This window comes from Ambystoma mexicanum, chromosome 1q (assembly GCF_040938575.1).
Source record: "Ambystoma mexicanum isolate Mex_15411 chromosome 1q, UKY_AmexF1_1, whole genome shotgun sequence".
In the NCBI taxonomy this organism is placed as follows: Eukaryota; Metazoa; Chordata; class Amphibia; order Caudata; family Ambystomatidae; genus Ambystoma; species Ambystoma mexicanum.
In genome coordinates, this window is record NC_090922.1 from 1,061,454,843 (window position 1) to 1,061,470,124 (window position 15,282).

Sequence of the window (15,282 nt, forward strand, 5' to 3'; positions counted from 1 at the left end):
CCCATGGTTCAGACCAAAATCTGCTTTTGAGCATGTCTCCTTGATCTGCTGCTGTGTCGCCCTCGGTAACTGTTGGTAGAAGTGGAGTTGTAGATGAAGCCAGGAGTTCATACTAACTTTCCCTAGTGCGCAGGCCGCTTCACTAATGTCAGAGTTGTACCTCTAAACCTCCTATGTTCCCTCTGATCTTATGGTAACCTTCCTGTCCCAGTCGTGTTTCTTCTCCTACCATCTGGTCCCGTTTAGGGCCAGCCTGTCATAGCTGAACTTACCTTTCCTTAGTATTTACTGGCACTCATTCCTGATGTTAGCACCTCCTCCAGTGATTGATTCCTTTCTCCCAGAAGAACCACCTTCTACAGTCTGACCCAGCCTCCTTCTCCCGGTGCAGAACCTTTTAATGCAGAGTTCCATTTTTGGGGGTTCTGCTGTCCCTTTTTTGGGACCCGTATACTTTTTGCTTCTCTCTCCACATCCTTAAGGATCTATGATGCTTTTGTGGCAGACAGAGGGCTTTTACTGAATTGCCACTGCAACCCTTTTAGTATGTGGTCCTATGAAATACAAGTGCTTTTAGGGAGTAGGATGGTGGTAGCTGTAATTTAGTTTTGGCTTCACCAAGGGTTTGAGGATTATGTAGCGTATTGCTAGCCATTAGGCTAGTAATACGCTACATAATTAGGATGTTTGGAATCTTTGCATCATAATTTGTTACACTGCCAGGCTTTGAATGACCGGCGCTCTCATTACTTCGGTCATTTATTTTATCAATTTGAATTGTTGTCGAGTGGGGTGATAGCTTATGATATTGTATGGTCACAACCAATGGATCATGGCAGCAATGCACTTTAGAGGTGTTAACCATGTAAAGGCTATTTTATCCCTGGAATTGATATGAATTTAAGATCGAGTTTTAACTTGATTAGGAACGTGATGAATTACTAAGGAATAATGAGAGGTGGCTGGTATATTTTGTAATTTTGATTGTTATATTCTTTGTATGTTTGCATTTGTAAAAGGTTATTTAAACCATGTAATAAAAAATAAAAAAGAAGATTGCTTTACACTCCTCCTTTCTGCCATTTCTGTCCGAGTCCTTCCTTACTATGGGAAACCATGAGGCAGGCCTAGCATCGCTATTGTGAATGCAAAGACTCCCTGAGAGCAGCTCCATCTATAGTGCGTTGGATTGGTTTAGATCAGTGCCTGGCTTTAAAAACGGACATTAGATGTTGGTCCAGGGTTCACATCCCTCTGACACAATCCTGCAGACCACATCAGTAAAAGAGGAGCTGTACCCATCGGGTTGTTCTATCCTTCCTAAACAGTCTTTTCAGGATTCAGTATTTATTATTATTATTATTGTATTTATTGAGCACAGACCTAGATTTGAGAAGCAACAGAGCACTTTACAGGAGGTATACACCAATACAGATAGATGACTGAGAATTGTACAGGAGGTATACAACAGTATAGATGCATAACAGAGCACTTTTCAAAGGTAACAGAACACATACAGAGGGGCGTAGTATACAGAGGGGCACAGAGAAGTGGTACAGGTGTACCTGGTGGCAGGGAGGAGGGGGGCAAGTGGCGCTTAGAGAGTGAGGTGGCACGAGGGGTGATGTGATGGCCTAGGTGTTGAGCGAGACAGGATCTCTTCAAGGAGTCCCTCCTCAGGATGAAGGATCCATTACTGAGTACTTACCTCTGGGCCATGGGTTAGTGGGTTATTCAAGATACTTACCATCAGGAGTCCCCATGGTCGAAGGTTTCTACAGGTCACCTTTAGCTGCATTTTACTCCAGTTCCCTTGAGGAACTGCCTGAAACCCTTCCTTGTGGGCCATCAGTACCATCCAGGATTTAGATAAATCATTTAGAACAAGGTGCAGATTGTTATTGTAACATAACACCACACATTCAACTTGAAGAAATGTTTGATGAAAATACTGAGAAGGAGAGGTGAGCGAGTAATGGCGATCGTTCAATGGTTGGAAGTCAACCAAACTGGGATGATGAAGAATGAACGAACAATAGAGAATGTTCAGCAGAAAGAAAAAAAAAGAAATTTGATGCTCAGCAGGGGAGGACCCAGAAAGCCAACATCAAAATGCAAGAAGGACTAAGGAAAGTGTGAAGCCCGGGAAGTTAGAATCAGCCAAGACGTGGAAGCTGCTGAGAATAGGGTGATCCAGTCCGTGGGTGTAACCAGGAGGCGCAGAGAACCGAGCCATGCAGGGAAAGAGAACACTGAGCGAAGGAGAACCAGCAGAGCGCTGTTCTGACTAGTGGAATGTGGACTGTTTAGTCCAAGAACAAAGCTGAGACTGTTTGTACGCTGGCCCTGCCGGGCCACAAAGAAGAACCAAGAAGCGCTGGAGTGAACACAAGAACCGTTCAGACTCCCAAGTGTCATCCTGATAAAGACCCGGTGATGCTAGCCCATGAACAAGGTGTTAACGGGAGAGGCGGGAGACCCGGGAGTGCATAAGAGGACCAAGGACACATACAGCACTCTTGTCCCAGTGACAGGACATGTGTTCATAAGAGTGAGAACCACTACAGCATTCAGTCTACTCATCACAGTGAAAGGACCAGTGCCTATAAAAGTGAGAATAACTCGGAGACTGTTTACTCATCTCAGTGAAGGGTTAATACCCATCAGAAGGAAAATCAGTCAAACTTGTCTCGCTCAGTACAACAGGACAGGAACCAAACAGGTGAGAAAATATAGTCGCTTGGACTGCTGTATTCGGTCTAAGGAGAGGGCAATTAGTCAGAACAAGATGAAAGTGATATGAGACATATTGATTATGCAGAAGTAAGGAACAAGAAGAATACAGTGACACTTCAAGAAAGCATAATACAAGCGGATAAAGTCCCAAACACAGCAAAGAGATGAAGTCTAATTCAAGAAAGAAGAGGGACACCAGAAAAGTGGCAAAGTCCCTGAGACTAACTGTACAAATTAACCCAAGAAACAGCTAAGACCCATTTAAGAATCAGCTACTAGGGCTGAGGAAAGCCTATCCAGGAGAAAGGGGTATTTCGCCTAGAATGTTTGTTGTTTTCTTTTAGTGGTGGGGTCAGGATAGAGTAGGTTTATGATGGTGGACAGACGTTTTACTTTTTGGACTTCACTTACAATGACAAGCACCCCAGTTAGGTAGAGAAACCCATAGAAAGGCAATTTTCTTATAATTTAAATAAACTACTTGTTTATCATGAAAAAATAGTCCATAGGCGCCACTCTGCAAGAACTAACACGGCTAAATGACCTGTTCTTTGGAAAGGTACCCACTTGAGAGTCCGCAGCCACACTTTAGTTCACTGTACTTTTCACAGAAGGGAAATACCCATTTGCATATCTGTCTTTGTCCCGCCCACATGGGCAGTCCAGCACTGAAATGCTATGGCAATTCTCTTCTGAACAAGAATACCAACAGAAACCCCATACGCGTGTGTCAGCTTTGTTGGGCATCATCACTGAGGTGGAGCTGTGCCTCTCTGAGCACACTGAGCAAGGGGTCCACGTCTGGATGACCCCAGGAAACGTAGGGTGACTAAACCCAAGTCCCTTAAACAATGAAAAACATTCCATAGGTGCCCCTCTGCGTGAACGAACATGGCTAAATGACCTGTTCTTTGGGAAGGTACCCACTCGAGAGTCCGCAGCCACACTTTAGCTCACAGAAGGGAAATCTACATTTGCATATCAGTCTTTGTCCCACCCACACTCCCAGACCCCCTTTGTTTTGCATATTAAGTAACTTTGGGTCTCACCCCAAGTTACCAGAGGAATCCAGACATGGACCCCTTGCTCAATGTTCTTAGAGAGGCACAGCTCCACTTCACTGATGAGGACAGACTAGGCCGAACACGTGTCTGGGGTTGCTGTTGGTACTCTTGTTCAGAGGAGACTTGCAGTCCAGCACCGAAATGCTAGGCCCCTTGGCAGGAAAAAGACTGATATGAAGGGATATTTATCCTCTGTGAAAGGGACAGTGAGCTAAAGACTTGGTTGAGACTCTCCCAGGGGCCATCCACCCAAGAACAGGTCAATGGGCTGTGTTCGTGCTGGTAGAGACACTCCCAGACCGCCCCCACTTTGTTTTACTTGTTTATCATGACAAACACCAGTCTGCCTGCTTTTTATGACCTACCACAGTATCCTCTGGTGTCCCGGGGCCAGTTGCTGTCTTCTTTACAACAATGGGGTAGAACTGGTACATACCCTCCATAACTGTGGCTGTGCCTATGGACATTGTCCCATTTAATGCTATTGGGAACAATTGAACTCACATGGAACTCTGCTAAAGGGGCATTAAGGGTACTCAACTGCCTCTGGAAATGTTTCCTGGGTTCCCCTTGGGTCCAGAGAGGTAAGGCCAAAGGCTGGAATTCTAGCTTATACCATTGATTTTTCATACTTTTTTGAAGTCTTGTATTACACTCCTGCCTATGAGAAATGTGTACTGTATCTAATTTACTTAGGAGTATAGACAGTTGGTGCTGCGTGTCTAAATGTAGTTTAACTTTGAAAATAAGACTAAAAAGTCAATATTTTAACCAAATTCAGATAAAAAACCTACATTCAAAAATAACACGCAGTTCACTAATTTTTTAAAATTTAAGAATTTGTGTTCTTAAGTGGTGTCTCCTTTTACCCCTATAAATTCTACATTTACTGTATGATGCACATTTTTATAATTTCCTATACTATAGCCTAATAGTTTAGGATTACTTGGATAATGTTTCAGTATAGCACAGAGGGTTCCGACCATGATTACTTTAATCTAGGTTACTGTTGACTAGGCTCCCCTTTTCTTCTCCCTCCTTAGTCTCTATGTATTTTATCTATTATCAAATAACGGTGAAGAGGGATGGGGAAGTTGCCCACTCTTCCCCCTCCTATCAGATATGACACTGAAGAAGGCCAGGAGATACTGTGAACGCCTATACTATTTCGGACCAATTCCTAGTGCCCCAATGATAGAAAAGTATGTTGAGAGGTACCCAGGCAGCCAGCTCTACAGACCAGGTCCGGTACAAGTCAACCCCAGGATGGACGAGGAGCCCCAGGTGGCAACCAAAGAGACCTAAATTGAAAGTATTGACTAAAGCGCTGAGAAGCCATGTTGCCGACGTTGATCGAGACACCATGACTTAGCAGCATTAGACAAAGCACACGTGCCATCCGCACATCGGGACACAAACACACTCAAATACATGAAGAACACAAGCGTACAGTTCTACAGTTAGAGGACAGATACATATTTACGGTCTTATTTTGCCATTATCTTAACGCAGCAACGGAGAAACCACAAGAAGCAAGAGACCCGGAGTAAAGATTTCAGATGCTTATATGCAAATAACCTTATGAGACTGCAGGATCACCTATGGGACCTGAGAGCCAAGTGTGACTAGCCTATGGAGAATACAAAATAGCACAAACAATTTTAGGAACTGCATAATGTTTTAGGAAAATTACAGCAGGCCACAAGCCTTTGAGCAAGACCCGAGGTGAATTCAGGCTGGACAAGATCAGACATGCGAGACAGGACCCACTGCTAAGGCCACCAGATACTGGTGACATTCGATTCCCTGAACAACAGTAACACCAGCTTCATAATTCACAGCTGCAGAACTCCAAATCATGGTCTTTGAACAAGTGGGCCGACCGACTCGGACAATGGACAGCAACCAGCGCTGAGAAGGAGCTGATCTGACACCACCAGACAGATGCTTGCTACAAAGCTGTTACAATGTGAGACAAGTGTTGCACGAGATGAACGAGCACACTCATAAACTAAGGTGGTACACACAAGTTACAACGCAGACACATGGTCATTCTTATTACCTTGAGAAGGTACACCAAGAGCTGAGAACCGTTTGTAGGAAGGTCAGCTCTAGCCAGCCAATCAGAGTTCAGACTCAAAGGGGTGGGTTGCAACGGGCATGAACCAAATGGTAAGAGCCTCACACTGCAACTTTGTTATAGCTAGTGATTTGGGGATGGACCAGGCCAGCCACCTGACATGCAAGCGCCAGTAGATTAACATGTATAATGTCCACTATAGGTGAACTATTGCTCAGTACCCAGTCAAGTAGTCTGATGGGTTTTCTGGAGAGGGGCTCAGGGTGTGATGTCACAAAAACGCAACATTCGGACAAAACTGGCCTGCGAGCCAGGAGACGCGGCCCAAGGCTTTCTTCTGTCCTTGTACTGATCCCCGTTGGTTTTGGCTGTAATAAACCGCAGTTTGAACTTGCCGTTTGAGTCTTACGCTCCTTTTTGGAGAAGGTTAGGGCCTTCCAAGAGTCCGCAAACTGCTAGTGGCTCTCTGGCTTACTTGGGAGTTTATCCCAACAATGGGCTTACATTTTAGTGTTATAAGTGGGCTAGGTCTTCTGACGGTTACTGTTATTTACATACCAGTGTGGGTATCTATGTGGAAACTTCCCTTTCAGACATTCTGTCTTTTTAATGAACCTTTATTGTTCTGCCAATACTAACCTTAGAGAGCTCTGTTCTTTCTTTCTGGTTAGAATACTGAAACCCTGTAGGTAAGATGTTCACACGGCTCTCACCAGACAGCTGTACAAGATATCTCCCCAACTGACCTCCCCCAAACGTAGCTCTTTTGGCCCAAGGTCTAGTCCTTCATATGCGCTTCTAACTCCTACAACCCACGGCTACTACCTGATCCATCTACCCACACTAAGTAACCAGTCTTATTTTCAGAGTCCCCTACAGTGAAGGTTTATTGAGTGAGAGCTAGAGTTCTTAATTTCTTTGAAAGATGAGCTGGGCTCAGTGGGTGGACCAAGCCATATTGGCTGTTCGACCCTTTTGGAATGCAGATTTATGCTTCGACACTTGTGATGAATCGCGGATTCAGTCAGTTCTCAACAGCCTTTCCGTGTGAGGTTAGGTAGGTGTGCTTGCTATGCAATATCCCCTTACGGGTGGTGGCAAATGGGAACTCACAGGGAGAGACCACCCACCCCTCGCAAGGGACAGGGACTCCAGGTCTGCAGATAAACTATCTTAACCCGTTTCCTTTGACACCACGGGGACACCATCAAACCAAACCACTGTGTTATTGTAATACAAGAATCAAGATTTCCCTTGAAGAAATATATATTGCAAACACCATGAATAAAAATGATGAGTACTAATGATTGCTCCCAGGTTTGGGATGAATAGTACAGTGAAGAAGATGAATGAACCAAGAATAAAGAACGTTCAGCCAACAGAGGATGGACTACAATCCTCTGCTGAGGAAGACCCAGAAACCTGTAATGAAAAGGGAAGAAGAACTTCTCTAAGGGGGAAGAGAGTGAGAGAAATGAAGCCTGGGAGCTTCAAATCAGTCAAGTCAAGACAAGGGACAGATCCTCTGTCGGGAGGAAGGCAGAAGGTGTTGTCAGCCAGAAGCCTCAAGGAAGTCCAAGGCCGCAAGTAGGGAACAAGTTACTTACCTGTAACTGTTCTCCGGCATGGGTCTGGCATGGATTCACATGCTCATGAATATTCCCTGTCGTCAGGCTGGGAATCCTCGGTAAAGAAAAAACCAGTATCAGTTTCGTTTCTGATCTGTCTTTCGTAGTAGTAACCAATCACTGATCTCTGCGTCATACTGACCACAGCCAATGACTGCCCTCTACCTAAGCCCCGCCTCTGGCAGCCATCTTCAGATTTGGTAGCACGTGAAGTGGCAGTATGACCAAGTGAAGAGCCGCAGAGGGGTAGGCGGGAGGGTTCGCATGTGAATCCATGCCAGACCCATGCTGGAGAACAACAGTTACAGGTAAGTAACTTGTTCCTTCTCCAGCATGGGGTCTGGCATGGATTCACATGCTCATGAATAAAGAATACATAGCAGTACACACATGCACAACCACGGGAGGTGGCAAAGGCTCAACATTAAGCATTACATCACACTCAACATTAAGCAAATCTTACCTCCTCACCAGGCTCACCTTAGGCGAACAAGTTGCGCAGCACTGCTTGGCCGACCCTGGACTCCTCCCTGGAATCCCGATCGACGCAGTAGAATTTCGTGAAGGTGTGTGTCGACCTCCACGTAGCAGCCCTGCAGATGTCCAGCAATGGCACACCAGATAGGAACGCCGTGGTAGCTGCGATCACTCTGGTGGAATGGGCTCTCGGACTGCCAGGCAGGGGTCGGTTTGCCAACCGATGACAGTACATGATACAGCCGGAGAGCCATCTGGAAATGGAAGCCTTCGAGAGAGCCTTCCCCTGATTGACAGGTTCAAAGTTCACAAAGAGTTGTGACGTCTTTCGAAAACCCTTCGTGCGGTCCACGTAGAACTTCAGCGCTCTAGCCACATCCAGCGAGTGCAGAGTCCTCTCAGCATGCGACGAAGGCGACGGGAAGAAAACAGGCAACACCAAGGGTTCGTTGAGGTGGAAGTCCGACGGCACCTTGGGCATGAAGGAGGGGTGCGTCCTGAGCTCTACCCTCGTGTCGTGAAAAGTCAAGTATGGGGCCTTGCAGGAAAGGGCCTGGATCTCTCCCAGCCGTCGTGCGGAGGTGATGGCCACAAGAAACGCTGTTTTCCACGACAAGAACTTCAACGGGGCCGAGTGCAGAGGCTCGAACGGAGGTCCCATGAGCTTGGTCAGCACCACGTTGAGCTCCCACGCCGGGGCCGGAGCCTTCTCCGGCGGGAACGATCTGAACAGTCCCTTCATGAACTCTTTCACCAGACGATGAGACCACAAGGACGTCCGCCCCGTGGTTCTGGTGTATCGGGAGATCGCAGCAAGATGAATCTTGATGGACGCGTGCGCCAGTCCAGCTTTGGCCAGCGTCAGTAGGTAGTGACGCTGGCCAAAGCTGTCAGGAGCCGTAATCCGCAGAGGGTTAATCTTCTGTGCGAGGCACCAGACAGAGAACCTCTTCCATTTGTGTCTGTAGCATTTAAGAGTCGAGGACGCCCTGGCCTTTGCAAGAACCTCTCTGCAGTCGGCCGGTATGTCGTATCCTCCAAACTCTAACGCTGCAGGAGCCAGGCCTGCAAGTTCAGCGACTTCGGGTCGTGATGGAGGATGGCGCCTCCTTCCCTGGAGAGCAGATCCATGTCCACCGGCAGCTTGATTGACAGGGATGCTGACAAATCCAGAAGGTCCGGGAACCATATCTGCCTCGGCCACGCAGGTGCGACGAGGATCATCCTGCACTGGGACCTCTTAAGCTGGTTGATGAGCCGGATCAGCAATGGCAATGGAGGGAGCGCGTATAGGAACAGGCCCTCCCAGGGGAACGAGAAAGCATCGCCCATGCTCCTCGGATGGGGAAACCTGCTGGCGAACCTCTGGCACTTGGAGTTCGTCGCCGTCGCGAACAGATCGATCTGGGGTGTGCCCCACCGTCGGAAGAGGCGGTCCACTAGATCCTGTCGTAGTTCCCACTCGTGGCACGAGCGCAGCTCCCTGCTGAGTGAGTCGGCGATGGTGTTTTTTATCCCTGCCAGAAACGGCACCAGAAACATCCCTTGGGCAACGGCCCAATGCCACAGATCCTGGGCCTCCCTGGACAGGGCTGGGGACCTGGTTCCGCCCTGTTTCCTGATGTAGAACATGGTGGTGGTGTTGTCGGTGAAGATCCTCACCACCTTGCCCTTGAGGGACGGAAGGAAGGACCCGAGGGCCCAAAACACTGCACGGAGCTCCAGGACGTTGATATGGAGGGACTTCTCCGTCGGGAGCCAAAGGCCTCTCGCGTGCAGATTTTCGGTGTGCGCTCCCCACCCTTCTAGGGAGGCATCCGTGGTCACTGTCTCCTGGTGGCTGGGGGTCTGGAAGTCCATGCCCGCCGTCAGATGCGCGCAGGCGCCCCACCACCGGATCGCTCGTCGGAATCTCTCGTCGAGTGAGATCCTCTCCTCGAAGCTGCCCGTCGTCTGGATCCAGCGCGCGTCCAGGAACTCCTGCAACGGGCGCATCCGGAGCCTGCACAGGGGGATGAGGTAAATGCAAGAAGACATCATTCCGAGGAGGGACTTGATGGACCTCACTTTGGCCGCGTCCGCAACCAGCATCCGTTGCACCTTGCCCAGAATGGCCCTCGTCCTCTCCTCCGAAGGGGAGGCCAGAAGCGACACTGTGTCGAGCTTCGCTCCCAGAAACAGTGCGTCTTGCGCGGGCACCAGGTGGGACTTTACGGAGAATACCTTTAGGATGGGAATATGGAAGTAGGCATCCTCCAAATCCAACGACGACAGGAAATCGCCCTCCTCCAGCTGACCCAGGACGTGTTGGAGGGTGACCAGCCGGAACTTCTGTGCCTTGATGAATTTGTTCAGTCGTCGTAGGTCCAGGATGGGACGCCATCCTCCCATCTTCTTCTTCACGAGGAAGTATCTTGAGTAAACTCCAGAGCCCCGAAGCCTCTTTGGGAAGAGTTCGATGGCGCCCTTCCTGAGCATAGCCTTTACCTCTAAGAGAAGTTGAGGGACGTGAAGTTCTTTCCTGGCCACAGGGGGGACTTTGAAACTCGAGCGCATGGCCCTGGGCTAGGGCGTCCAGCACCCAACGGTCGGTGGAGATGGACTCCCACACGCTGACGAAGCCCGCCAGCCGGCCTCCCACCGGGGTGCTTCGGTGGGGGCCCGACCCCACGGCCGGTTCAGTCCTGCTCCGACGAGGCTTTGCCGCCTTGACCTCCTTGGCGACGACGGCGGGGTCCGCCTGACTTGCCTCGTCCCCTGTAAGCTTCCTGCGACGACGAACGGGCCGCTTGACGGTAGGTGGAAAATCCGCCGCCGGAACCTTTGGAGGCGCCCTTGCCTCCGCCGCTCCGAAAGGGCGGCCGCTGTTGCTGGAGAACCCCGAGAGCTCGGGCCGTCTCCGTGTCTGCTTTGATGGCTTGAAGGGAATCGTCCACTGTTTTCCCAAACAGGTTGTTTATATCGAACGGCATGTCCAAGACTCTGGTCTGCACGGCTTGACGGAAGTCAGTAGCCTTGAGCCATCCACGCCGCCTAAGGCACACGCCGTTGCCCAACTGGCGAAATCCAGTGTTGGCGATGTCCGTGGCAATCGTAATGGCGTGGTCCGACGCCACCTCACCTTCCTGCAAGATCTCTAAGGCATCCGCCCTCTTGTCGTCCGGTAGGAAGTCCAGCAGGGGGGCCAGTTTGTACCACAGCTCCCTGTCGTAGCGGGCTACGATAGCCAAGGCGTTGGCCGCCTTAATCGTCGTCGCTGCAGACGAGATGACCCTGCGCCCCATCGTATCCAATTTCTTTCCCTCGCCGTCCTGCGGGGAAGTCGACGTGGAGGCCGCACCCCCCCCCGCTTTCTTCCTGGCCGCCGCGGAGACGACGGAGTCCGGGGTCGGCTGTGCCCGGAGGCACCAGGGGGCCGCGTCCGGGACCCGGTACTTCTTCTCGTACCAATCCCTTCTAGCCGGCGTCTTGGATGGGTTCTTGAGGAGGGCCAGGCCCTCATCCCAAATATCGTCCAGTAGAGGCACGGAGAGGACGTCTTCCTCTTGGCCTCGCGCCGTTGATAAAGGAAACCTTCCTTCTTCTCCTCCGGGCAGAGCTGGAAGAGCTCGGATGCCCTGGCGATCATGGAGTGAAACGATCCAATCTCGTCGGGCGGGGAAGCCCAGGTGGGAGGTGACGACGGCAGATCCTCGTCGTAAACCTCGTCGTCCGTACCCGTCGCGGCCGTGTCAGTCCCCGTATCATCCCCACGAGTCGTGGACGGGGAGGAGGGCTGAACAGGGCGCGAAGGCTGAAAAGGAGGTGGAGGGTGAATCCTTCTCTTAGGGGGAGGGCTCCCAGAAGGGCCTGACTGCGGGTCCCCCGTCGGGAGCGGTTCCTCCGCTGGTGGTAACGGCAGTCTCGTCCTTATCTCCGAGCATAAGGACTGTATAGCCAACAAAATGGCCGCCGAGTTGTCTTGCGGCGCTGGTTGAGGGGAGTCCGACGGGCGGTCAGGGGCCCCGTCGGCACCCTCGACGATATCGTCGTCTCCTACGTCGGGATCCCTCCCGACTGGCTGGTCTTCTTCCATGCCAACGCCGTGGCTTAAGACCTCGATCAGCTCTTCCTCAGAGGTTGAGGCTGAATACACGACGACTTCCTGCCCCCCCTTTTTCTTCTCCGTCGGAGGTTTTACGGGGGTCATGTCGATGGGCATAAAAGAGGAATCCCTCCGCGGTGGCAGGGAGACACTGAGCCCCGAGGTCGCCACCACTGGTGTAGCCTCCACAGGCTGAGCCAGGGCCGCCGCGACTGTCTCGATAGAGGCCTTGGCCGGATGGATTAAGGCTTTCACCACCTTAGGTGCGCTCACCGCCTTCTCCTTGGGGGGGGGTCACTGCCTCGCTCTCCCTCCGATGGGGCCTTCGAGCTCGACCGGGGCCTCTTCGCCGGGTGCTCGGCCTTCCTCTTACCCGAACCAGAGCGTTGGCTCGTGGTTGATGGTGCCGGGGAGGATGCGCCCTGCCTGGCGCCCGTAGAGCCCGACCTTTCGGCGCTCCCGGTGCCAGCGGACTCGCGGTGCTTGGCCTTGTGTTGGACCCCCGTCGCCGGGGCATCCTCAAAGGTCTTAGAAGACCGCTCGGATTTCTTCCTCTTCTTCTCGCCTGACGGGCTCTTCCCTTCCAGCCAGTTGGCGAGACGTTGATGGCGGTCCTTCATGGTCCGCTCCGACATGTTGCCGCAAAACGCACAGTCCTGCTCCACGTGCGTCTTGTCCTCATGTAGGCAGTAAAGACAAAAGGAGTGTTCGCCCTTCTTAAAGACATTCTGCAGCTGGCATCCAGGGCAGACCCTGAACAGCTTTCAGGGCGTCGAGCTTCCCTTCTCCTGGGCCATGTCCGAGATGGGCCTGAGAAACTTCTGGAGTCCTCCAAAAGCGTAGCTCGACAAAATCTTCACCCTTGAGGGGGGTAGACGAATCCGACACGGGTCCCCGTTGATCGGATGAAGAGTCGGTGGAGCTTGAGGCTCTTTTTGACCGAAGAAACGAAGTTTTTGAGAAAAAACGTGAAAAATAGCACTAACGCTCGAGAGCAATAGCACGAGGATCCCAACACTTGAACGTGCGGTAAAAATCTGAAGATGGCTGCCAGAGGCGGGGCTTAGGTAGAGGGTAGTCATTGGCTGTGGTCAGTATGAGGCAGAGATCAGTGATTGGTTACTACTACGAAAGACAGATCAGAAACAAAACTGATACTGGTTTTTTCTTTACCGAGGATTCCCAGCCTGACGACGGGGAATATTCATGAGCATGTGAATCCATGCCAGACCCCATGCTGGAGAAAGAAGAAAACCCCAAGAAGAAGGCAAGAGCGGTCGCGTGACCTTGAAAAGGTGGACTGATGACTCCGACAACTATGCTGAGACCGGTGGAGCCTGGAAGCCACAGAGAAAAGTCCAAAGCAGCCAGAATGAGAAACCAAGCTGTCCTGACAACGTAGGAGGTCCCGCTCCCGAAAAACAGACCCAGTGACGCCAACCCTCGAAAAGCAAGGTATTGGGGATGGCGGGAGACCTTGGAGGGAACAGCGCAATACTGTCAGCCTTCTCGTCCCAGTGAGTGCTCCTAAATTAAGAAGATTGACATACACTCTGGGACTCAGCCTACTCGGCACATTGAGCGGCCTGAAGTTAAGGAGAACAACTAATACTCTGGGACTCAGCCTACTCATTCCGGTGAGTGGTCAGCAGAGAAAACCCATTGTGAAACCCATCCTACTCATCTCAGTGGTACAAGAACTGGACAAGATAATAACTGTTGGGTCTACAATAAGAATAGCAAGGAGGAAGACAGCGAATCAGAAGAGAGGGAATATGATATCAACAGTCTTACGCACAAAGAGTTGAAGAATTGCAGCAACAGAGAATAAGAACCATACAAAGAAGGGATCAGTCTCCCTAGTTGAACCAGGAAGAGAAAGGTTTTTAGAGACACTGAAGCGATCTTTTTCCAGGATTTCCAAAGCTAAAAGCTGAGGAGGAACGGCCAATCAAGAGACCAAGTAGGGGAAATCAGGACTGAGAAAAGTCTCCTAAAAGAACTAAACCAATTACTGCATGAGATATCCAAGCAATATCTCAAGATTGCCTGCTTAAACTGCAGAAACCTATCCAGGAGAAGGGAGTCTTTTCTCCTTGTCTTTTGTTGTTTTCGATCAGTGGTAGGAACAGAGTAGCTGAGAGTTGGACTGAGGACAGACTGTTTACTTTTGGAATTCACAAAAGACGACGAGCACCTTAGTTTGGTTAAGTAGGGAAACCCATAGACGAGGGATAGCAAGGCATTTTCCCCATTTCAATAAAGAATCTTGAAACAACAAAAACTGGTCTGCCTCCTTCTCCTGACCTACCACACACGGCACCCAGGGAGCACAGGGCTGTGGTTTTTCCAGTATGTGAAGTCTGAATTAGAAATATATTGGGTCACTAATTTATACTCTCAGCTTTATGGTCAACTCTGTATGAGTGGAGATCATGATACTTTGTTTCCAAGGCATAGGATTTAGATTTAAAAGATAAGATGTCAACGTTGCTAGGGTCACAGAGGAGTAGGTCATGTCTCCAGCAAACTTCTTGACTTGTCACCTGGGTGCTGGTGCGATACCTGAAATGTTAGCACTTTGCCAGTTTTCATATTCCTACCTAGCACAGAGTGACCCTTGTCCGCCCCCGCGCCCCCACCATTGTGATCAACTCATGCAGTCTTCCACTCACCCACCAGACGCATACCAAACAGGAGGGATCCACAATTGCACACTACAGAATGCCCCTCTCCCCCCTATCCCAGTGTCACACTCCATGGTACAAGGTGCAATTCAGGGCAAACCGCTCAACTGAGCGGTCAAAGTACTAGGATGTCTAGTCCCTAGGCTCTGGGCTCCGACTCCCTTTAGCAAATAAAAAGGAGTCCTGCCCAATGGCATGCATTTACACCCAAGCTCACAATAGTGTGCAAACCTAGGGAACAATCAGTCAGGGCTCCCTGTACTCAACATGCACCACCACTGAGTTGTGGCGATTCCTCTGTGGCACAAGGGAAACAAATGCTCATCCTCCAACCCTTGTGGGGCGCTAAAAACTACACATAGGGAATTCCCACCACAAGGACCACTAGCATCACAGGCCCCTTAACAGTCCCCAGATGCACCACAGGACCTCCACATCACCACAAAATAGGCCTTCAAATCACGTTCTCTATATTTCTCGAGAATAAGGCTTTGTACTTAAAGTACCCAGCCTCTGCATTATGGAT

At 50.3% G+C, this 15,282-nt stretch overlaps 1 protein-coding gene across 10 annotated transcripts in view; it reads right to left on the bottom strand.

Moving 5' to 3' along the window:
- KYAT3 (kynurenine aminotransferase 3) overlaps positions 1-15,282 on the bottom strand; it is a 597,660-nt gene that overhangs the window by 373,654 nt on the left and 208,724 nt on the right. The window lies entirely within an intron of this gene.